Raw genomic sequence first — 23,606 nt, 5'->3', positions numbered from 1 at the left:
CAAGTCATTTTTTGTTTTCCCAGTGTGCCCAGCTCTGTACTGTAACTCCCCTCCCAGTTCCCCATCTCTGACTTTTCACAAAGACAACAAGGAGACAATAAAAGTTCTCTACACGCATCCATAGCCCTCTCTTCAGGGAGCATCTTTGCTCATTCTCAAATACTCTGTGTTTGTGTGCTCTGCAATCACTGCATAATTTTGTGGCATTTTAGAGAGTTGGTGGGTGAAGGATTTGGCTTCACATCCCTTCTCAGTCTTTCTTCCATTACAAAGTGCCTCAAAGGTCATTTCAACTATTGGGCAGCTACATTCCATTTTTTCACCATATGGAGGTCTGGTCAAAATAGGATCTGTCGAGCTACATCTGCACAGCAGTGTCAGTTCTGACCATGCTGCTTAGAGGTAGGAGAACCAATAGCAGCAGTGTCCATGCACAGCTATGCTTGGGTGAAGCTGTCCTGCTAGAAAGCACCTCCATTGCTCTGTTCACACCAGCAAGCTCCCACACCGGGTTTGAGTGTGGAAATAGAGACAAAACTTGAAGTCAGGTGCTGACAGGGTGCCCAGGTAGGCTGTGGAAAGTGGCAGGTTAGTTTATCTGCTTTTTGACTCAGCCTCTGCACTGAGCCACTCCTTCATGGCCAGGCACACAGGCTGGGTCAGGTAGCAAATGCTGTGAATGTTCCAGTGCCCAGGCATAAAAGTTAATCTCTTAATTAGTTGCTAATCCCCAGACCCAGCTTCAGTGTGCAGAGACGTGTGGGTGTTTGCTTTCTGCTGGGCAGCCTGCAGATGGGCTCCAGTGCAGCTGAATGCTGAGGAATGTAGAAAATTTCTGCAATAAAACTGATAATGGTCATTGCAGGAGGGTATGTCATTTCCCGTGGAAGTAGTGATGGAATGGGCTGTAAAAATACAGGGCCAGACTCAAAATGACATTTCCCTGTTTATGTCTTCAATATTTTTTTCTTCCCTGTTGCTGCGTGAAAGGCTTCCTCAAATAACAGGGGAACGGTGTGAGCGGCCTGGAATATGAAAGCAGTACCTGCCTGGGTGCACCCAGACCTCTGAAGGGCAAAACCGGTTATAAATACCTGACCCCCCAGATTGCATTTTTCCCTTTTATTTGAAATTGTTTCTAACGGGAAAGCGCAGCCCTGCGGGGACGGACAGAAATCACCAACGCCCGCTTCAGCCCACAGCCGGCGCATCCCCCCCGTTACCGGGAAAGGAGCGCCTCCGGTCCCGATCCCGGTCCCGGGAGGCCGGCCCCGGAAGGCCAAGGGCTCCCTCCTGTGGTGGCTGCGAGGAAAAGCTGCCGCCGGTTGCGGGGATCTTTCTCCAGCCCCTGCCACCCTCGGCAGGGACCAGGAGGGAGCCGGAGCCCTGCTAGTGATCTGGAAAAATGACCCGCTTGTAAGTGGCGCTGGACACCCGGGGCCACCCTGCATGTAAGAGAAAGTGAGCCAGGAAAAAGTAAAGGGAAAGCAAAAGAGGCCTAAAGCCCCTTTGATTCCGAAAGGCTGAAAAGATTTAACAGCGCACAGGGAAAAAAATGTGCTAGATTTATATTGGACAGAAGGAAAATGTAGCTGGGCAAACAGTCCTTGCTTCTGAGTAAGAGCTCTTTTGAGAGTTGTTTTTATTCGAGTCTCCCAAGTACTGCAATCAGTTACTCTGTCTTGTCTAAACTTCTAGTGAATATATAATTACATTTAGCTAGTAATTGGCTCCCTTCACCTTCACGTGGAACCCCAGGAATGCTGCCAAAGATCCCTCCTGTCTGGAGTCTGCAGTGGCAACAACCCAGCTCTCGGGTTCTGCCTCAGCCCTTTAACTCCTGGCAAGTCCACCAGAACATGTCTCCTGCCTCTGGGCCCAGCACAGGGGATCTGCCACTCTGGCCATGGGCCACAGCAGAAAAGGTGGCAAGTCCTGCAGCAGGGAAAGGAAGATATCCTCCACCACTCTGCCCTGACCAGGGGGCACAAGCTGCCCTGGGGAGACTTTGTTGATACAAAGTGTGAAACATGGCCAACTGCTGCTCTTAAACCCATCTAAGCGACAGTACTCATCTGTAATAACATAAAGTTGCCATGAAAAAGCACACTCAAAGCATGTGCGATACTTAAAGATATTAAATAAATATGAAATAAATATAAAAAGTGTCCTAACAACCTGGGCTTTTTAAGAAGATGGATGAAAAGCATTAGGTTGACTGGAATTATATGTAACTGGGCATGTGGTAGCAAAGCGAATGGCAAAGAATCGGTATTTATAAACTGAAGAGCCTAAAACTGAAGTTAAGTGTTATTACAAGGCCCTATTCATCTGCATTTGAAAGCTGCATGATCCACACTTCCCAGCTGCAGCAGGTTGGTAGCTGTCTACACCAGAATGCTTTGCTGTGTTGCTGGAGCCCTGACCTCAAATGTTCCTCCTTGATTTACCCTGGACCATGGCAGCTCTTTTGCTATGAGTGTGCATCACCAGATCAAAGGTGGCCACACACTTATCCTGGCTGTGCTGCGGCAAACCACTGACCAACATTTCCAGCATCAGCGGCACTCATTATAACGAAGCAAAACTGGTCATGGAATTCAACTTCATTGCATGACCATGACTCAGAGCATGGGTTTACCTTTCCTGTGCACAAATAGAAACACAGCAAGGATGGGAGGAAAGACCCACAGGGGACCAAGCCAGGTAAACACATCACTGACTTTGAAGTTGCCTTTCCAAACCTGAATGACAGCATTTATCCTTTGAAGTGCTACCTCTGCTGAGAAGACTTCATCTTTTAACTGTTCTTCAGGTGTTTCTATTATTTTTTTATTGTTCTTGACTAGAGACCAGGAATTTTAGGGACACGAGAGCTCTTATTTGGCTTCGGAGCCTACTGTGACCCTGGAACCACCGCAAGCTTATGGCAACTGAATTTTCCTTTGGAGTTTTTGAAAGAGTAGAAATAAATCTATTTAAGAAAATGCACTGTGCCATTCTGTATTCCTATGCTTGCTTCTTGTTTCTTTTGGGTTATGGTGTTTCTAGCCTTGGATATTTAGGACTAATTGATTCTCATTGACTTCAGTGAGGAAAGAACCTGCTATGTTACTGAACAGACTCACATGACATGGATGTCTTCACCATCAAAGGACATTCTTTTCTCCCTTGAATTTCTATGTCTACACTGGCTTACAGCAAGTTCAGTTACACAGGGATATCCATCATGATGTAGGCACAAGCATCAGTATGTGGCAAAGAACCATGATTTTCTGCATAGCATTTTGTGTCTCTGCTGTGCGCTGATAAGTATTTACCCTTCTGAACCCTTGGTCCCACAGAAGCTTGTGCAAGTTTTGCCATGGACATCAAGAGGCAATTGAATTACAGGAATTCAGTCTGTAATTCTTAGCACAAATATATCCTGCAAAACAATGTAGGCACACACTGTACTATGATGGGAAGAGACAACAAAGTGATTATGTATAAGAAAGGCCCAGGAAATGCATTACAGAGCTAATTTGCTATGTATAGGTTCTGTTACTGATTGCCTCTGCCACGGAACATGCAGCTTTCCAAGACTGCTTTGATTCATCTCCTATTACATGTTGCTTAGAGTTTCTGAAGCTCCAGAATTTATGCCTATGAATAAAGAGGGAAGGAAAAAAAAAAACAACAAAACAACCAAAAAAAAAAACCAGTATCTCTGGGTTGGAAAATCTGAAAAACAAGCACAGAAAATGTCAATGACAGCACAAAAAACGGAGCCTCATCATTAACTGTATTTTATAAATTCTGACTTCTGGGAAATCTAATGGAGATGGGATGGGAAGGACTGCCCTTCACAATGAATCACTGCTCTGGTAGTCCCTACAGAAGCTGATTGTAAAACTGCCTGAGAAGTGGAGCTGGAATAGGAGTGAGTATCTTTCTTTTCAGAGATAACCTTAACAGGTAAGTAAATTCCGTGCTTCTTATTGTAACAGAACTTGAAGGCAGTTATGTGAAGTTAAGCTGCAATACTGAGTGAGAAATTTTGACAATTTCAAAGCCATGCTAACAAGTCTTTCTCTTACTGTCACTGTGATAAATACAGAGAAGCTGTGAGAACGCCCATGGAAACAGCACTGGCTCATGTACAGAAGACACATTCTAAAAAATAATAATTAAAAAAGAAAAAGATGTTTTATTTCCTTTGAATGTCTTCCAGATACAGATGACAATAATTGTTCAAACTCTGTGGGGATGCTTTTATTTACACTAGAGGCTGTTCCTGCTTCCCCCGCTGTGCAAAGGAGCTGTTTCAGCAAACACAAGTAACAGGCCCCATCTTTGTCAACCTCTGGCTTGAAACCTTCAGAAAGCTGACTACTTCAGGTCTGCAAGTGCTTCAGTTTTTACTCAAGCTAAAGAAAGCCAAGGTGCTTAGAACATCACATTGGCAATGTAGCAGCAGCAGGATTTTGTGCAGGGCAGGGCTTTCATCAGAGAGAACATCTCTAATCAGTTGCTGAATATACCCACTGCTGGGTAGTGGGGGGTACATGTGGCATCAGACAGGGCTTTTTAATTGGAAACCACAAAGGTCTCTGTTTTAGCTTACCTGGACTCACTTTCACCTTCTGACTTTCATTTTGTGGTTCCTTTGTTTACAAACAATAATAATAAAACCAAAATAAACCAAAGAGCAAATCCTAGTCTGGGCCTTGTGAAGGTTATCGGTTAGAAATCCAGCTGGTAAATCTGCTATAAACAAGGCTGTTGGGAGGAGAGTTCCTGAAACCATCCAAATCTGTATTGTGCAGGACACTTCAGTGTCACAGCAAAAGCAAGACTAACAGAAATGTTTTATAGCACTTTTGTGATAAGAACCTGACCTGGATCTCACATGTAATTTGGGCTGTTTTTCAAAACCAAACCTCTTGTTCACAAATAAGAAGACACTTCCTGGTTTTGGCCAGCTTCCAGAACTTCACTGAAGGAGATACGCAACACAGTTTTGCATATTCCATTTCTCATTTTCCAGTTTAACTGGATTTAATAGGGAGCTTTGTGCTGAAATAAGAATCAGGGGCTTTATTCACTCTGAACTTACATAGTTAGGATTTTAAGGAAAATATTCAGCTGACTACCACAGGTACAACTGAAGTTGCTATTTTTCTAACTTCCTCTGCTGTTTTAGAGCGCTTCCAGCTTCCCACAGAGACAGAGCATGAACTCCCCAGTGCATATATACAAAGTGAACACTGGAGTAAAGTGAGGGTGGTAGCTGTGAAAGGTGACTGGGATTAAATAACAGGGAGCTTGGGGTCATTCAGATCACCAGATCTGAGGTCTTCATAGCCCTCCACAGAGCACATGTCAGCAACAATCCCCATGTCAAGCACAACGCTTCTGACTGCACCGAGACATTGCCACCTTTTGAATGACTACGAAGCTTCACTTAAGTATTCCGCCAGACAGTGAATCCACCACACTCCTTGGGAATGTTTATTTATTGCTTTAAGAATGTCAGCATACTGACAATGTTTTTTCACACTCGTTTTTCTTTTAAAGTTGATAAAAATATTTTCTGCTTATTCTTAGCAGTAGTAACAAAAAGGGAGAAAGTCTGTTAAAGACCTGTGCAGGCAATAGGAAGCCTTCGTGAAAAGCAGAACTGCTGTGAGCAGCACATTCTCCATTTTCAGTGCTGCCTTGCAATCTTCTGACTTCACCAGTCCATGATTCAAGTTTGTTTGTAACAGCATGCCTGGCTGCCTTGCCTCTTTTAACCTAAGTAATAGCACGGGGAGTTCTTTGTAAGGACAGGGTTTTCCCAGTCAGGTTTGCTATCTGCCTTTATGAGTGCTGGTAATTCTGCCCATCACTTCAACTGCCAGCTCTGCCCTGGGGTTTAAGAAAACAGTGACAACATCTGGGAAATAAAGTCACGACTGACTGTTAGTATTTCATTAACTCTGTACCTCATACTCAACACCCAGAGCGGCTGCACATCACCACCTATGGAGGACCTTGCTCACACCACAGAAACCCTCCTTCTTTATAATGCAGCCAGGAGCATGCTCTCTCCCTCCGACTCCATCAGCAAAGACTAACTTCAAAACCAGACATTACCTCAAGAGCATCATTTATCCTTAGGAGGGAAAAGTGGCAGCCATGACAGAGAAGAAGGCAGCCTTGAAACTAGCCAAGAAGTGACCCAACACAAAGTAAAAAGGTGACCCTTCACAGCGATTGTGCGTGGCAGTTAAGGTTATCAGATGAAGTAATATAATATAAATGTTTCTTGCAGGATGGAGAGAGGACAGGTACAGAACTGAGGTGAAGTGAAGCTGCTAACAGAGAAGCTTTCCTTGCTTAGAAGGCAAACACGACAGGGGATGAGAAAAATCATGCCAATAACTGTTAAAGATGTTGATTTCCTTACATATTTATCATTAGTTTTATACATCATTAATTGCCGTGCAGCAATTTATTCTGAAATATTAGTGTGGTTACTTAGCTCTCCAGAGACTCGGCTTATCTACTTATACATTAGAATAAAATGTATGCTGCCTGGAAACTTCTGTGAGACTCTCTTACTTAGTATTTGGCAAGTATTTGGAGATTCCTATATGGAGGTTGCAACAGAATTTAAAAAATAAGACAGATTATTGCTTATGAAATATGGTCATAATTTCTTAAAAAAACTTGGGCTTTTTTGAGATAAATGACGATTTGATAGCCACTGCTGGGTTTTCCCTTATGTGAATATGATGGATCAACAGTCGTATGTACATACACACAGTTCAAAACTAAGGCAATGTTACTGTAAGTAATCTAAAGCAAGCTGATATTTATAAAAGCCCATGCTATAGCAGTGATGCAGACTGGCAGTAGGAACAGAACTATAGTCGCAGGTAAGATTTGTGGTCAGCTGTAGCAGAGACATGCTCTTACTTCGTCAACAAAACCCCAGCTGTGACCTGGAGAGTCAACTGTTTCTTAGATGTCTAATACCCAAACAACGCTGGACAAAAGACCTGTCTCTAAACTGCTATTTATTTCAGGTCTGGTTCCTGAACAGATGTTCTTTTTCTTGGAATGGATTATTGTCTGCTAAGGAATTGATTTAAGACCATCTTATTTGAATGTAAACTACATATTCACATTACATTCAGTCAGCAAAAGCAACACCCTTGCCTGCAAAGCTGCACAGTCCATGTATAGTCCAAGTACTTGTTCTAATTGTGCAAACACTGAATTGCTCCAAGTCATCAAAGTCAACTAATACTGTTTGTAATGCCAACACTGCCCCAATTTGGATGTTTAAAGTTGCCAGAAAAGAATGACTTTTGAAACTTTCCTTTGAAGCTGGCTGAAGAGACGGGTGCACTGCAGGTCTCTCCATATTCATGTCCCTTCACAAAGGAGAGCTTGTGCAGATGCCAAGGGGAAGCACTGGGAGGCTTCTCAAAGGGGAATTCAGCCAAAGAACAAAAAACTCCAGCCTCTGCCCTAACTGGAGTGCTGAGAGGTTTGCCTATTTTGCTGTGTTTGAACCGCTCCTTCAACAGATGGGCAGCAGTCACATGTTTTGTCAGAAAAGTTCACCCAACAGGACAGTCAAGCTTTCAGCAGCCCCCTGTGTAGCACAGACAAAAAGCTGTTTCTCCAGAATAGTCCCTGATCTTGGGGAAAGTCATTTTGACATTCAAATTCAAATGGTGCCATGGTCAAGCTCAGGCATCTACAGTTTTGGAGGGTCCAGCTGGCCACATTCTGAGCATATACCTCATCAACAGCTAAAGGTCTGCTAGCACAGGAGGCTAATGCTGCCCTGGTACCGTTGCAGCACACAGATTTTACTTCTGTTTTTCTGAAAAAGTTTCGGTCTGCAGAGTAATTTGAATGGCAAGAATGTATTCCTCTCATGACGGTGTATTTTTGTGGTTCCTCAAATACTGCCACAGCACAGGTAATTTTAAAGGTGTTATAATTAAATCTATGGATTTAATTAATTTCCAGTGCTTTATTTAATTTGCAATGTTACTGAATCAAGAAATACTTCTTAGCCATATGAAAGCAATGTGCTTAAATAGAAAGTTTAGGTAATAGGAGTAGTTAATTGACAGTTAGAGGCACTTGAAGGCACGGTTCCTCCATCAGTACCTGCCGATAAACAGGTGGTAGTTCCCAGCCTTTCCATAGTGTCAGAGCCAGCACAAGAGCTAACTCTTACATGGGGATGCTTTCAGTCAGACCAGGAAGCTTCATAGGTGTGCAGTTCTTTCAGGGAGGTAGAGGGAAGGGGTGAGTGGGACAGAAGGGGAAGACAGGGCTGCCCCTTGTGAGCAGGAGCACAGCCTTAAATAGCTCAGATTGATCAGGAAAATGCATGAGATGCTCTTGTCTGCCTCCATTCATGCTGAAACACTCTGGTGTGGACTTCACAGCAGTCAGCATTCTGCCATCCATAAGTAACTACGTAAGATGCAGGATAACAGGGATGCTGTACTAAGAGGTTCCAAAGGTTAGGGATGCTCTGTTTGCCATAAGCTAATTATAGCATCAGCACTATCCCTGAGAACCCTGCCTACAATGCAGCGTAGCTAGGGCAGCCTTGTGAGGACTACATTATTATTTGAAATGCAGTCGTTGCTCACACAAACTTAATTGCTACACGAAGAATATTTTTTATAGTTTAAAATTTTGTCTTTGAAGAACAAGGAGGAAGGAAAGGGAGTCTAATTGGGTTTTAAATTCTGATGTATGTATATTCAGCACAATCTATGACACACACAGCAAATCAAAGCCAGCTTAGACTCAGCTTTTCTCCAGCTTTTTCCTCCCATATCTTTCCAGGATTACTAATTAATAGAAACCAGATGCCAAGTACTTTAGTATGGCCTTAAATCCAGGATGTGAAGAGCCTGATCTCCTTATTGCCTTGGGGCCTCATGTGCAAATTGAATTTAAGCATCGCTACTGATTTGCTAACATTTTCTATCCCTCTGCCTACTGACCTGTGTAAAGAATGATATGAAGAAGAACAACGTCCAAAGGTACAAACACCTTCCTCTAACATTTTTTGCCAAACCTTTTTCTAAACAGTGATCAGCAATAAGTGGGATTCCAATCAAAGACTTGCAGATACAACATAAAAATAGAGAAAATGATGAGAAATAAAATTTTGAATTTAGATCTTTATTATACAGGCCCAAAGCTGTGGTCACCATGCAGTTACACTGTAATGGGAATGATCTTGCTGAAAGGATCTCACTAAACAAATGTAAAGTGACCACAGACTACAGCATTCCAAATAACTGGCACTTTAATTTTTAAAAGAGCAAAAATAAATAAAGGAATGGCAAGGATGTCCTTTTCACATATGGTGGGGCATATACATATTCTTTCTTTCCTATAGCTATTCAAGAGACAAAATTAGCAAATACTGCCTGAAAATGCAGACCTTTCATGTGAGGTCTCAGCTAACTTAGCTGTTTCTTTCCCCTTGGCTATTAGATCAAACACACATTCGGATAGATGCATATGCCAAAAAAGAAATGCAATGTAATTTTTTTTTTTATTTTATTCCTATTCTTGTCTTCTTCTCCTCCTTTCAGGACACCAGCAAGAAGTAATTGCAGACATCTAGTCAAATAAAAGCCCCGGAACTTTTCCCACCTAGTTTTTCATGGTACTCTCATAATTAAGGATTCATCACAAATCTGAAAAGGTTCAGGTGTCTCACAGGGAATTCATCATCTCTGGAATACAGATAGCCACAGTGAAGAGCTGCACATAGACTGCACACTTAGTGTTATGTAAAAGTGGTTATCTTTAAAAAAACCCCCACATTTCTTAAAATTTGTAGATTAAAACAAAGCATGTATTATTCCCTACAGGATTTTCTTGTAACCTGTTTTTCAATTACCTGCACTAAGTGATGCTACAAATGGTATTAGTTACAAGATAGAGTCCACTGTCATCTTCTGGTCCAGCAGAAGAACCTGCCCCTCCGATGGATGCAAAACTGTTCATCTGAGCAGATCATCCTCAACAGCAGAAATATGGTCTAGAAACTCATAGAGTTTATGGTTTTAATTTATAAAATTAAACCTGCCCCAGACAGGTAACACTGGTATGTACGTTTGCCATCCCTGGGTTCTGTCAGAAACAGGGTACTGAGGTGCTCAGAGCCGTCTCAGTCTGCAGCGCTGGGATCCTTCTGGCACTTCAGACCCAAGATGCGATGTGATGCATGCTAGAACATGGGCGCACTTCTCACTTAACTCTGCAGAGCCCCGGACCTGGTAAGCTGCCAGAACCTCCTTCATCTTGCCTGTTGACAAAAGGAACAATAACTAGTCATCACTGGTTGCTGGAGCGCAATTCCAATTTTTAAAATGCCCTATAAATGAGATGAGACTTTCTTCTTCTTCTTTTTTTACCAGGCAATAGCAAATGTTTCTTAAATAACAGATTTGGGATAAAGTTTACAGTCTCTCTGTTAGCCACAGGATGCTTACGAGGGAGAAAGGTGTCTTACACTGCATAGTTCCTAAAATATTATCCAGGATTAAACATACCATTATTTTAAAGTATTACTAATTTTCCCTTTCTGTGCCCAATAGCTCAGTACTTTAAAATCTTAATTAAAATATTATCTCTGTAAAGCATAATTTTGTATAGCAGATTTTCTGGCTAAAAGTTCTGTACTGTCTCTCACACACTGTACACATGATATAGCGTAAGCAATTTAGAGGATTAATAAACAATTAACAAGTAAGAATCCAACAGAATAATATTTGGTTTATACAAGTTTGGTGTCTCTCTAATACACATTGGCTATGTCCATTTTGTATTGACAGCAACTATTAATCCTAACAGCTATAAATCCTCCATAAATGATTCACTGAATGGGCTTCTCTGAACCCAGGGAAATCTACTCTGATTTCCTGCCAGTTATAATTTTTCCAGAGAGTGAAAGTTCAAGCACTCTGGTTCTCAGAAAACCACTTTCTTTTTTAGTATCACAGACTAAAGGAAGAAGGTAAGACCAAGAATATGCCTCCAATATAAGTTTCCTGCAGAATAGGTAGAAGGAGAGGCAGAGGTACCTTTAGAGGGTAGTTCATCCACTCCTAAGGGAATCTCTAAAAGGTGTCAATCTTTTTTCTTCCATGGACTATAAATAAACTAAAGACCAAACTCTCTCATGGCTAGCAGTAAGTGATTGTATCCTACCACAGGTATCTGACTATGTTCACCTATATATTTCACAAAGACCATTCACAAAGCCATCAGACCATGGTAATTTTCAATCAATACTAACATGGGCAAATTTAGAAAAAGTATAATTGCTTCAATCTAATGTAAATACAGACACCATGCAATAAATTCCTGAACTAGTTTAAAGTTTTTTGTTGTAGACCCTGAAATTTTGTGGAGATATCCACATTAAACAATAATTTGCATATATAATTATTATCCTTATCACATAGATAGAAAGCACTAAAGGAACAGAGCTAGCAGGTGATTTAAGAGATTGCTTCGCCCATCCCTGATCTATGCCATGCCTGCTGATGTTTGTCTAACCTATAAAAATAGGTTAGAAAAACATCTAACTTAAAAAACGTCTGCAAGGCGGAATATTCCATGAACTTCCCCTACACAACCTATTCCAGAGCTCAACTTTTCCTTGCTAGTTTCATTTTTCCCTGATGCTTAAACTAAATTATCCCTGTTGAGATCTAAGCCTATTATTGCTTTTCTGTACAGACAGCATACATGGCAGCTAAATCCCTTCCTCTTTAGAGTCACCCATTGTTATACGAAAGCGGCTATCATATCTTCCTTTCCTCCTCTCATCTCTAGACTAAACAACCCTTCAACCTTTCCTTGAAGGCCCATGTGGTTTAGATCTTTGAGCCCAGTTTGCTCTCTTGCTGGATCCCATACGAGCTGCAGTTTCCGCAAGTGGGAAAAGCTCTGCCACTGAGGCCTTATCAGTGCTGAGTAGAGCAAAATGATTACATTTTATGCTTTATTACTCCCCTTTCTATAACTCACATTAGCACCGGCCTTGTTTGCAGTAGCACATCAGTGGTGCATGTTCAGCTTGGGATCATTATGATAGATGCATTTTCTGCAGAATGGGTGCTTGGGCAGTTGTTTTCCATCTGCATTTATGTGCAGCTGATTACATTGAGCTATATGTACAATTCTCCATTTGCTCTAATTTAACTGCTGGAAGCCTGATATTTTCTAGGCTACTCCGCTACTTTATCAAGGTAATTTTCAATTGCATTGCTTCCAACAGGCATGTTCTGATCTATGAATTTATTAAGCATAATTCCTAACCTTTCATCCAAGCTGTCAGAAAGAATACTGAATAGTACCAGAACAAGGAAAAAAACTTGCAGAACTGCACTTATTGGTGTATCACTGAGAACTACTTTCTGTATATGGTTTTCAGATCATTTATGCACTCACATAATAATAATTTATTCTAGCCCAGCTTTCCTAGCATACATGAGAATAATAACAACTGAAATATTTTGCCATACAGTCTTGTTCAAATAAAGTAGATAATACTAGTAAATCTTTTAAAATGAAGTATTGCATACAGTTTGAAAATGAAAGCATTATGGAGAAAAGATTAAAAGTGAGAATACAGTCTTGCTGACAACTGATTTTACATCCATATAGCTACTTTCATTAAGTATGTGCTTTACTGGAATATTGTTCAATTTAGGCTTAATGGAAGTCTTTCATAGCCTTTTTAAACTGAGTTTTGCTCAGTGGAAACCTCCACTGAGAAAGCAACAAAGACATACCTCTACAATACCTCCTTTGCAAATAGATCAGTTGTACGGCTTCACAAAACTCCAAGCTGCAAAATTACTGTTTACTATTTATTTTGCTTAAGTTCTTGATCAGAAACATACAGAAAGAGGATGGCTATCACCAACAGAGCTGAAGATACTGAGCCTTTTGAAGAAAGGATTACCAGTCACATTAATCTTTATGGAGATACAAGCCAATTCCACAAATACAGGAGGCACAGATCACTCCTTTTACGCAATTGGGGTTATCTGGCAGAGCCTTTCTACTTCTCACTCTATGATCTATCTGAGCTACTAAAAAAAAGCGAAATAACTTGCTTCCTGAGATGGAAAGAGCCCCCTGTTCTTTCCCAGTGATGTACAATATTGTATTTTGAAGGCCAGCAGAAATTGAAATACAAACTAATCAGTAAATACAACACAAAGCACACTTTCAATTAACAATAAATCAAATTTGGTTTGATTCTTGGGGACATATCCCATTGGTTTTCAAGTGAAGAGACTGACTTTCCTCTGAAAAACACGTGAATACAGACAGACAGCAGCATAAAGAATACACACAGATAATTTCTACTTTCTCCAGTGGAAAAGAAGGAAACAGGAGAAGGAAGGATGGGTGAGCCAGCCTGATCCAGAACCACTCATGATGTAAATGCCGCTGTCTAGCTGCTGAGGCAGAGCAGGATTCCCACAAAAACTCGCTTATTACAGGAAGTCAAAAGTCCTGAGGCTGAGATAAACCAGATGTCTGCGCCCCTCCAAGAACAGCTCTAGGGATTTTAAATTATAAAGATTTAAGAGACTTCTCCAAGAATTGTAGACATCCAGATACCAAAATTACCTTTGTCTTTTTGTCAGTCAGGGCTAGGATTTCTGACCTTTCCTGGGACTAAGACTTTTGCTAACAATGAAAGGGAAAGACAAACTGCTCAGTCAGAAACACACCTGAAAGAAAACCTAGGCAGTGGCTCGCTGAGGAGCAGAAAAGTGGATACCCTGTTGACACGGAAAGATGCATGTGTCATGGTGACTCTTCTCTTAAAAGACCGCCATTGTTCTTTTTGTGATCCAGAAACAAAATCTGCTCAGCTTGCCTGAAGTTACTGGAGTGTTTCCCAATCCATAAACACAGCTCTGATGAAATCCCTCGGGGAAAAAGGGAGAAAAAAGGGAGGAAAAACAGGAGAAGCACTGGCCTGTTGACACTGGCTGGGTCCTGTCACCACAGTGGGATGTGTCTCACAGGCCCAAGGGTAGGCCAGGATGAGTGCAGGCAAAGCTTGCGATGCACAAGGTAAAGCTGGGCACGTGGTGTCAGCGATGCCCCCCTTCTGCAGGCAAAAGAGACAAAGTGGATGGGTTGACATTACTGTGACCTGAAACCATCTAGCCTGGAAATAAAGACAATGCCTCTGCAGTAATTTTACAGTGGTCCAACCCCCTTGTATAATACTGCTGCATGTTTTTTAAATGTTCAGTGCATCTTTTTCCTGAGCTACTGCTGCTTTTCCACAGGGGCTGAAGTTGCATACAGAGCTGCAGTTCAAATCTGCACAAAATCTCTTCTTAAGCCTCACACAACGTGCAGGGGAGACGCTCCAGTAATGTTGAACAGCAAGAGGGGATACACTCATGTCACCTGAGTTGGGTACCCAAGGAAGGGACTCAGTTATCTATGCTTAGGTGTCTAGTGCTTTTTCAGATTCCCTAAAGGTTTCCTGCCTTATTAGCATAGGAACCATCAGGTCATCTTTAGTGGCACTAGACACTACTGTTTAGGCAAGCAAACCCATGATAAATGTCACGTGCCCAGACAGAGTTATCTGGAGTCAGTCAGTGATGGGAGGAGAATTTGTGCCATGCTCACCTAAGTATTAAAATACAGCTGGGAGACGTGTGGGTGTCCCACCTCCAGTACATAGCACTCGCTCTGCGCTAGAGACAAAACAGTCAGCTTCGCAGTGTAAATGTTTTGCAAGGGTAAAGTGAAGTGAGATGAATCCCACGCATTTTCTTCAAAAGCAGAAATAGGAATCTGTATATAAAACTGTGACATTAGCATGGTGATTGATAGGTGGAAAATTAGTAATGCTCAGAGTAATTAAGGCTGAAGTTACCAGAGAGAGATTAATAGCAAATGCAAAACTTTTCCTGATGTTAGCAAGAAGCATAAAACCTACATAATTTAAATGACTTTAAATTTTAGTGAAAGTTTATGGGTAGAGAGTAACTATTGATACTGAAATACCTTGATCTGTTTGTTCCTTGAAGGCAAATATCTTAGACTTTGCAATAAAGAAATGATGATGACTGTATATACTTGAATTGAATTATGATACCCCTGTCCTTGATGTTAGAAAAGTCTCTTTTAAGGTAATAAATAATGTGATGTTATATATTTTGGTGTCATAAGTAAATAGGTAGTAGGAAATCTGAAAATTATGATAGTGTTTTATATGACTCAATATAAGTTGGTTTTGGGGGGAAGAAATGAGGAGTAATGGTGAGTATCTGAATTACTGTATTATTTATGTTCCTGTAAACAAAAAAGATTCTTACATTTATTTTTTTAAAAAACAAATTAACAGGCAAACATTAAGCAGAAGTATTAGAATATACCTCAGAGTCTTGACATCATAAAGATATCGAGAATATAAGGAAAAAGGGAATCTACAATGTACTAAATTCAAATTACACTTAATTACAATGGGTAACAAGATCTCTAAATTTTTAAAGAAATTATTGATAAATATATTTTAAAACTAACAAGGATCTGCCAGTTTAGTAATCACACAAAACAGTCTAAAATAAGAGAAGACCCTAGACTAGACAGAAAAGTGGTTGTATACTATTCTTTAAAACAATTTGAAACCATTAGAAAAAATCCTATACAACATGATTTTAGAATCTGGTTGACTTTAAAAGCTTTTCTGCACTGAATACGGTGGTGCATGTAGTATCAGTTAGAAATGAACAGTCCAGTGGCACACTGCATTCTCTACTTAGGACCCAATTAGGGTACCAAGTGATAATCCAGTTGCCAGTTCTCCAAAATACAGGCCAGGATCTGGCAGCTCTTCATGGGAGTGGGTGAGTTCTATGATGGAGGAGGAATTTCACAGCCTTGCAGTAGTTTCCCTGGTGTGTGACTGCAAATGCATGTACTGCACTGCACAAACCAACAACTGTAGCCACCTCTGACTTCTTCACTTTCTTCCCCTTCTTTCAAATAATCTATGCCTGGTTTTTTTCAATCCATACATATCTTCCTTCAGCAAGAATTCTGTAATCCAAACTATATACTCATTGCAGCTGTGTGAACTCTGGCCAAACTCAGTCCTTGGCTTTATCAAATCCAGCGCTGTCAGCTCTGGAGAGTTGTTAAGCTCCATGGTGTGATGTTTTTCTGCAAAGCTACTCCTTCTGAAGAGAGCTGCTTATGTGAGAATCTGAGTTTTCATATTTCAGTTTATTTGCACAGAAAAGGTGAAAAATATGGTTTTACATGCTGATAGGCTCAGAAGAGGCTGAGGAAAATAGAAGGCAAAATAAGAGAGATTTCCAGAGCCTTAATTTTGAGACTTCAAGATTTTAAAGCCAGTCTCATGACTTTTGAAGCCACAATTTCTGAATGTTTAACATTTGCAAGACAACAAACATGCAAGCTTGCTGTCTTCGAGCTTTGCAGGCTGCCACGCCACAAGGGAGACAAAGATATATGTTCATTTTGGGGTATGTCTACATAGTTAACGTGACTGAATCTTGACCATGAGCCAGCTCTTGACATATTTGCTAGAACACTCCATCTACATTCAAGCCAAACAGTACTCATCAGGGTGGCTATAGTATGGCAGAGGGTGTGAGATGGAAACTGCAAACAACACTTTAGGGTGTTACTGAAGAACAGCCTTAATCGCTTTTCAGCTGGGCTTGACTGTGGGAATGCTTCTGGTTTGCTTCAAGACAAAGGCACATCCAATAAACACAGCAGGGGCAGTTCAAAGGAACCCTTTTGTGCTCTGCTAAAGCAGTGAGGGATAGGTTCACAGTGTTGGGAGGTGCGGAGAGCTGGTATGCATGGTTAGAGCATCCCCACCACACAGCCACATGGACCCTGGGAGAGCCAGGAGTCTACAGCACAACTGCTCCCATGCTGCATCAGTCCTGCAGGATAAGCCTTGACATAACCTGGACCTCCATCACCTTGCAGGATCCAGGGCAGCCTATGAGTGGCTGTGACTGATTTAGGGAGCTGTTTGCTGCCAGAGTCCAGGTAAACGTAGTTTGTCCCAAACTCTGCCTTCCCCTGGTCTAAGCCAGCAGGTAGAGGGGGATGCTCACCACCGGCATCTCTCTCAAACAACAGACAGATTGGGTGCTGCTGCCTCCTAGTTGTGGGGCTGATGCATTCCCACAACTGGTCACACTGGACAAAGTAGGCAAAAAGTCGTTGCACAATCACTGAATATCAGCTGGAGTCAGCTAACAAATTGTCTGGCAGTAGCACAGAGCAGCTCTTTGTACTGTCTCAAAGCAGTAACTGATGGCTGGGCTTCCAATAACATGGAGAAAGCAAGCTGAAAAAGAAATCAGCATGTTTACCCTGAAATGGACTTCAAGCATTTTACACCTCTCTCAGGGTTACACCTCTTTACACTCTGGTTACACCAGAGTTTCACCTCTGTCAGGGCTACATCATACCGCTGGCTTGTCGAGATCCTGAGACAAACAACAAACCTAGATTTTAATTCTCTCTCACAGTGGAAGTGTTTTCTTCCTTTTTTTACTGTTGTGTCCCACCTCGCTGAATACTTATAACTGGCTGATTCCCAAAACTGTCCACAGTCCTTTGCTATGTGGAATGAGAGGGGTACAAAGTAGGGGAACAGGAGATAGAAATTTCTCAGTGTGCAGGCTCCTCTTAATCCTTTACATTAACTGGCCAAGCTTTATCCTGAAAGTTGTCTGAGGTTTTTTTTTTCTATCATCTTTTTGCTTACTGTTCCAGAAATTCATTGCTGTGATGGCTAGAATATCTTTTTTTCTAATTTGCAGCTGATATTTCTTCATGATATTTCTTCTTGGCGGTGTTCAAGGCCAAGCTGGATGAGTCCTTGGGTGGCATGGTTTAGTGTGAGGTGTCCCTGCCCACGGCAGGGGGTTGGAACTAGATGATCTTAAGGTCCTTTCCAACCCTAACTATTCTATGATTCTATGACCAATTTATAACCCTGAGGTTTGTGTCTATAATTAGCAGATTTTCTGTTTTTTAATGGTATGCACTACTTGAAGGCTCCTGCCATAAAAGTAAATAAAAAATGTTTCTATAAATACACTGGCAATGAAAAGAGGGCTAAGAAGAATCTCTATCCTTTACTGGATGTGGGGGGAAACATAGTGACAGTCATCATCAATCTGCTACAGCACTTAAGACACAAGTCTATGGAGCTGGATGGGATCCACCCAAGGGTACTGAGGGAGCAGAAGGGCTCACCAAGCCACTTTCAATCATTTATCAGCAGTCCTGGCTAAGTGGGGAGGTTCCCAGTGGACTGGAATTTAGCAAATGTGACATTCATCTACCAGAAAGGCCAAAAGGAATATCTGGGCAGCTACAGGCCTGTCAGACTAACCTTGGTGCTGGGGAAGTTTATGGAGCAGATCACCTTCAGTGCCATGACGCAGGACAAGGAGTTGATCGGGCCAAGTCAGCATAGATTTATGAAAGGCAGGTCCTGCTTGACCAACCTGATCTCCTCTATGACCTGCTTAGTGGATGAGGAAAAGGCAGCTGCCCCCTACAGTTTTACCAGTCTCCAGAATGAATGTGTTTACTGTGTCTATGCCTGTCTGCTGTCCAAGAACTATGTCGTCTGCCTGGCTTTAGCCACACAATGGAGACCATCAGCTTCCTTTCCAGGTGCCCTTTGCAGTTTCCACTCTGCAGTGGCAATACCATTTCCGGTAGCTGTAGTGTAGGAATTGCATCTTTGATGAATTAGAAATGTATGAATAGCCATAAAAGGTGAACCTTGCAGTGTAGAGCTTCTCTTCAAGATCATGAAAATTGGTTAAAAATTCTAGTCTACATTTAAATGTAATTATCTACATTTAGCTTTAATTAATGTCCTAAATAACTTTATTTTAGGTGCAAGTTTTGACCTGTCATCACTTGTGGTTTCTCTGTGACCTTAGTTACTATTGATCACAAAACTGATAATTCCATTGCTGACTCTGTCTTGTCGGACCTGGCACTAAAAACATTTTGTCACTTTTAAAGTTTATAAATTATGTAAACAGAATGCCTTTTTCTCTCATACTCCTGTTATTCTGTAAATGTCTCTGTATTGATGGTAGATCCATCCAGCATTAAATAAGTGAAAGATACTCCTCCTGTAGGTCATTTTCTCTCAGATCATTAACTCCATTTCCTAGTCAGCTGTCTCTCTGTAAATTGTAAAACTATTGATTGAACCTATATTGGTGTTACCAAATACCACAACATATAAAAAATGCCTGAGATGATAATTACGGGATGACACAGCTTCAGCGCACAGGCCAGGCTCTTGCACCTGTTGAAGACTATTGGCTGCTATTATGCCAGCTATAGTCTCCCAGCAACTTACTATTAAGTCCCTACTGGAAGTTTAACTGGATGAACTATTCAATAAATTTTGTTTCTACATTCACTCATATAACATTTTAGGCATTCAGAATACCTAAATCTAGCTCTTAAAAAAAAAAAAAAAAGCTTTACTATCCTTCTTAATGAAAAACAACTGAATTAGTTCCGTATACATAATTATAATAACTACCACAATACCTGAATAAGCAGTATTATTCACACTACTGCAAGAACCAAAAGAAATCTTAATGGAGAAGACAAGAGAAATAGTATTTTACCGGTTTCTGGGCCCATCTTTCTTCTAAAATACAGACCCAGGCACAGAAACATCTCCATCACCACTATTCTTCTCCATTAACACTGATGAACAAAGGCTTCAACCTGTTTTTAAAAGATGGTAGTTGCATTTGCTTGATATCCACTGCTTTTAAAATGATCCCTTTTGCACATGCCCACTACTGAAACTGTGGAATCTAGTTTTGGGCATTAGACATTAGGCCCCTAAATGTCTTTAGCTTTTCCAAATATACCATTGTCAGTAGATACCATTTTTTCAAGAAACGGGAAAATTAAAATAAAATTCATTCAGTTGTGCAGAGACAGTATATTTTTTTTTTCCCCCTAAAAAAGACAGTCAGTAGAACTAAGGTCTTTGTTCCTCAGCTCCACCACAGACCACCCAATCTACAGAAAGTTTCCATCAGCTCCAGTCAGCAGAGGAACACAGCCTGCTCTGGATGCCAAGGATCTCCAGAGAGCAACATAGCCAAATTCATAGCATTCCTGTTCACCAAAGGATTTAAACCAGAAATATTCTTGCTAATTACGATAATCTTTTCTTACTGTAACTAACACCAGCATTTCTGAAGGGATCTGACATTATACAAAGAAGAAAATAGAGTATCAAGTTGTTTGAGGCAGAGGAAGATAAAGAAAGACAGATAGCTGTTTTCTAATCAGATTAAGCTGTCAAGAATCTTATATTAAAAAATAATCTGAAGACACTTAGCTTTACCTTGAAGACATATTCTATTTCTTCTTTTGAACAAAATTCAGCACAAAGGAAAATTCCTTTGCTGTAAGAAAAGCTTTGAGTAAATAAAACAAAGCATAGTAATAAAAGGTATTTAAAATCTAATAAAAAGAACAATCTGAATGCCAAAATAGCATTAAAACAAACTAACAAACCCCAGAAGTAAAAAAGTCATTAACTGTTAGGTCATGCTCTTTGGTTCATATCACTAAGAGAAAAACCTTGCTATCAGTATTTCATTAGTAATTCTGCTATTATAAAATGAAAAACATTCGTTTTTTCTCTAATTGTAGAACATGTTTCTGCAGTGATATCAATAGTTGGAAAAACATCTGTACTGCAGAGAACAAATGCATCTGACCAGAAGTAAATGCGTACAATGTAATGGAGATAACTGAGTAAGAAGGCTTGATCAATCCAAAGAAAACTTATCGCCATAGCTATTTCAATTATTGAATTCCTACATATGTGGGCATAAGATTGTTGAAATATAACATTCACCTAAATTATATACTTATTGTATTTCTTAAACAGTTTCAGCCTAGGAAAATTGAATCTGGTGCCTTTAAATGCAGCTTCTTTGGAGATTCCTAAGAATGTAGAGGACTTTCCAAAAATGTCATTTGTAAAGTTTTTTGGGGTTTTTTTGTTGGGTTTTTTTTTCTGAGTGCAGTGCTGCCAAATATTTTTACCACTAAAGAAATGCTATTTCAGCTGCATTTGAGCAGAGAAATAGTGGTAGCTAATGGCCTATTCACTTAATCATAGTTATTTCACTCCCTGGAAATGCCTTAGAATATAATAAATGTTTTGTTTTCTTTGTGGACGCTTAAATTACAAGCATTATATAATACCCATGATATATAACCCATCAGTACGAATCCAAACTGTATCCAAAACCACTCCCTTAAAATAATTCTAATATTTGGAGCCTCCAAAGAAAGAAAAATGCTGTTGTTACCCACTAGTGAAAACAACATTGATAGCAGGGTAAAAAATGGCTATAAAGCAAGTTATATTTTAACTAAAATGTGGTTATTTGTCATCCATTTACAGAGGTCTGAAATAACTATCACAAAATATTTTTTAAACAAAGAAAACAAGAAACATGCTCAAGTAGCTGAACCACACACACCCTTTTTGTTCAAAAGGCTGCAGATGCAGGGTTTCAGTCCAGCCCATAAGAGAGAAGACAACCATAAAGTTTTCACTCTGAGACCAATGCTCACATTGGGTGTTCTCCAGCATAGGATTTACCTTGTCCATCTCTTTTTTTACATTTGTATAGGTTGTAGAAGTCCCTGTCAGCCTTAGCTTTGCTTTCTTTGCTGCTAAGGGAAGATTATATTTATTATACTACACGTTGACTGCCTGTTGCAAGGGTAAGGTCATAGCTGGTTATACTTCATCTTTTTGTAGCTGCCATTATACTGAAGGCAGAGAATCCACATTTCCTCAGGAAGTTTCTTCCAGATGCATTTAAAAAAGCTGCAGAATATGTTTTAAAACAATGCTAGGCTTCCAAGGCTGTGGTTTTTAGTTGCAATTGCTTTGCAGAAAGCATTAGATTACTAACTCATGAAAATATTCCCTTGGCTACTTCTAGGAGTGAAGACAACCTCCAAAACAGACTTCTATTGGCTTCCTGCATGGAAGAACTCCTCCATGAAAGCACATAAAAACTCAAAAGGCTTTCAAAATCAGAATACAGACAAAATTTGGTATCAAACACCTCTTTCATTTCTCCTGGAGAAAAATATACTCAGTTATTTGCTGAAGAAGTAATCTGCCAGGCCATAAAGTGATAAAAGACACTACACAGGTGGTGGCATTCTAGCTTTAACTTTAGTTTTGTAGAAGAACTGTTAAAAATTTAGTGATGAAGAGAAAATAAAATGAAAGTGATTATAAAAAGAGAGATTTCATGATTCCTAGGAAAGGAATAGCAGACAAATGCTAGGGGAATGCAGTCACAGCAGCTCCAGGGACTAATCCAGGACACCTCCAGGCAAAGGTGATCCAAGGGGAAAAGAGTTCAGATGAGAGGACAAGCCTACAGAAAGGCAGCACTAAAGGCACAGCAGCAAATTAACCCAGTGCAGAGTAAGCAAGCAGTACGCTATGTCAGGAGATACTTAATTATCTTAAAGCCCCAAAGGAGTAATTTAAAAGGCATCAGGAGGTACACACGGCTTAGTATGTTGGGAGAACTACAAAGAATTCACCATGCAAAGACACAGGGAAAAGAACAAGTATTAAATACAGGGAAAAAAACCTGCAAATATGTTATAAGAAGAAATGCAACATAGAAGCACCATACTAGTTCAGAATAAGCACTGCTGCTGTCACCTGGAGCTCTGCACAGGCTTATTTAGCATCTGAGTGTTGCCTTTGATGACTGAAATGTCAGTTACCTCAGGGCATCATGTGCTGGCACAGTGATGAGCAAAGAAAAGTTTGACTACGTCCCACAACATAACTGCTGCTTGCTCATAGGAGAGGTAAGCAACAGTGCACAACCAGGCCTTTCATCGGGTTTCTCAAAACAAGCTAGCTGTAATTCTGGTGCCTGTGTATCTGAGGATCTGGTACTTTGGTGACAAGAGAGATTTGTAAAATCTGATGTGATATAAAACTGTGAGATTGCAAGCAGTTTACAAAAGTGCATTACAATTCACCATAATCACAGTAATTTGGATGAATGTTCTGAAATTAATGCATTAGATCCACGCAGAGAAGTGCAAATTACCATAGAACGATAAATCAAGCGCACAAGTTTAGAAAGGAGACTTGCGAGGCAACTGCACTGCAAAAAGGATCTGCAGGGGAGTTACAGTGGTCTATAAGTAAATTATAAATCAGGATGACATCCAGTTGCAGAAAAAGGCAGCCTGATACAAACTCACAGTAATACTGTGAGCAAATTAAGTAATTATTTTGCCCTACCAGCAGCCACAAGGCCCTGAGTGTGTTAATGCTGTGTCCAGCTCTGCCTATGGGGCTGTCAGAGGAAGGAGAAACTTGGAGGGAGTCCAGGTAAAACCCACAAAAAAAAAGTAACAGATGGAGAACAAGGGAGGGTTGAAAGAATTAGATTGTTTAGTCTAGAAAA

At 40.6% G+C, this 23,606-nt stretch overlaps 1 protein-coding gene across 6 annotated transcripts in view; it reads right to left on the bottom strand.

Annotated features, from left to right (window-relative positions):
* Positions 1-23,606, bottom strand: part of SCAF8 (SR-related CTD associated factor 8) — a 106,945-nt gene that overhangs the window by 3,030 nt on the left and 80,309 nt on the right. For 4 of the 6 annotated variants that reach the window (XR_013956619.1, XR_013956620.1, XM_080615670.1 and 1 more), the window contains one exon: positions 9,218-10,330. The exons of 1 other annotated variant lie outside the window; for it this stretch is intronic. The gene's annotated coding sequence lies outside the window, so the exon portion shown is untranslated. Of the gene's footprint in view, positions 1-9,217; positions 10,331-14,027; positions 14,168-23,606 lie in introns of those variants that run through there. One more of the 6 variants, XM_080615673.1, reaches the window with a different exon arrangement.

The sequence above is a fragment of the Psittacula echo genome (assembly GCF_963264785.1).
Source record: "Psittacula echo genome assembly, chromosome: 4".
Lineage (NCBI taxonomy): Eukaryota > Metazoa > Chordata > Aves > Psittaciformes > Psittacidae > Psittacula > Psittacula echo.
The sequence above is the reverse complement of the archived record's forward strand: the minus strand, read 5'-3'. Positions and strand labels throughout refer to the sequence as shown.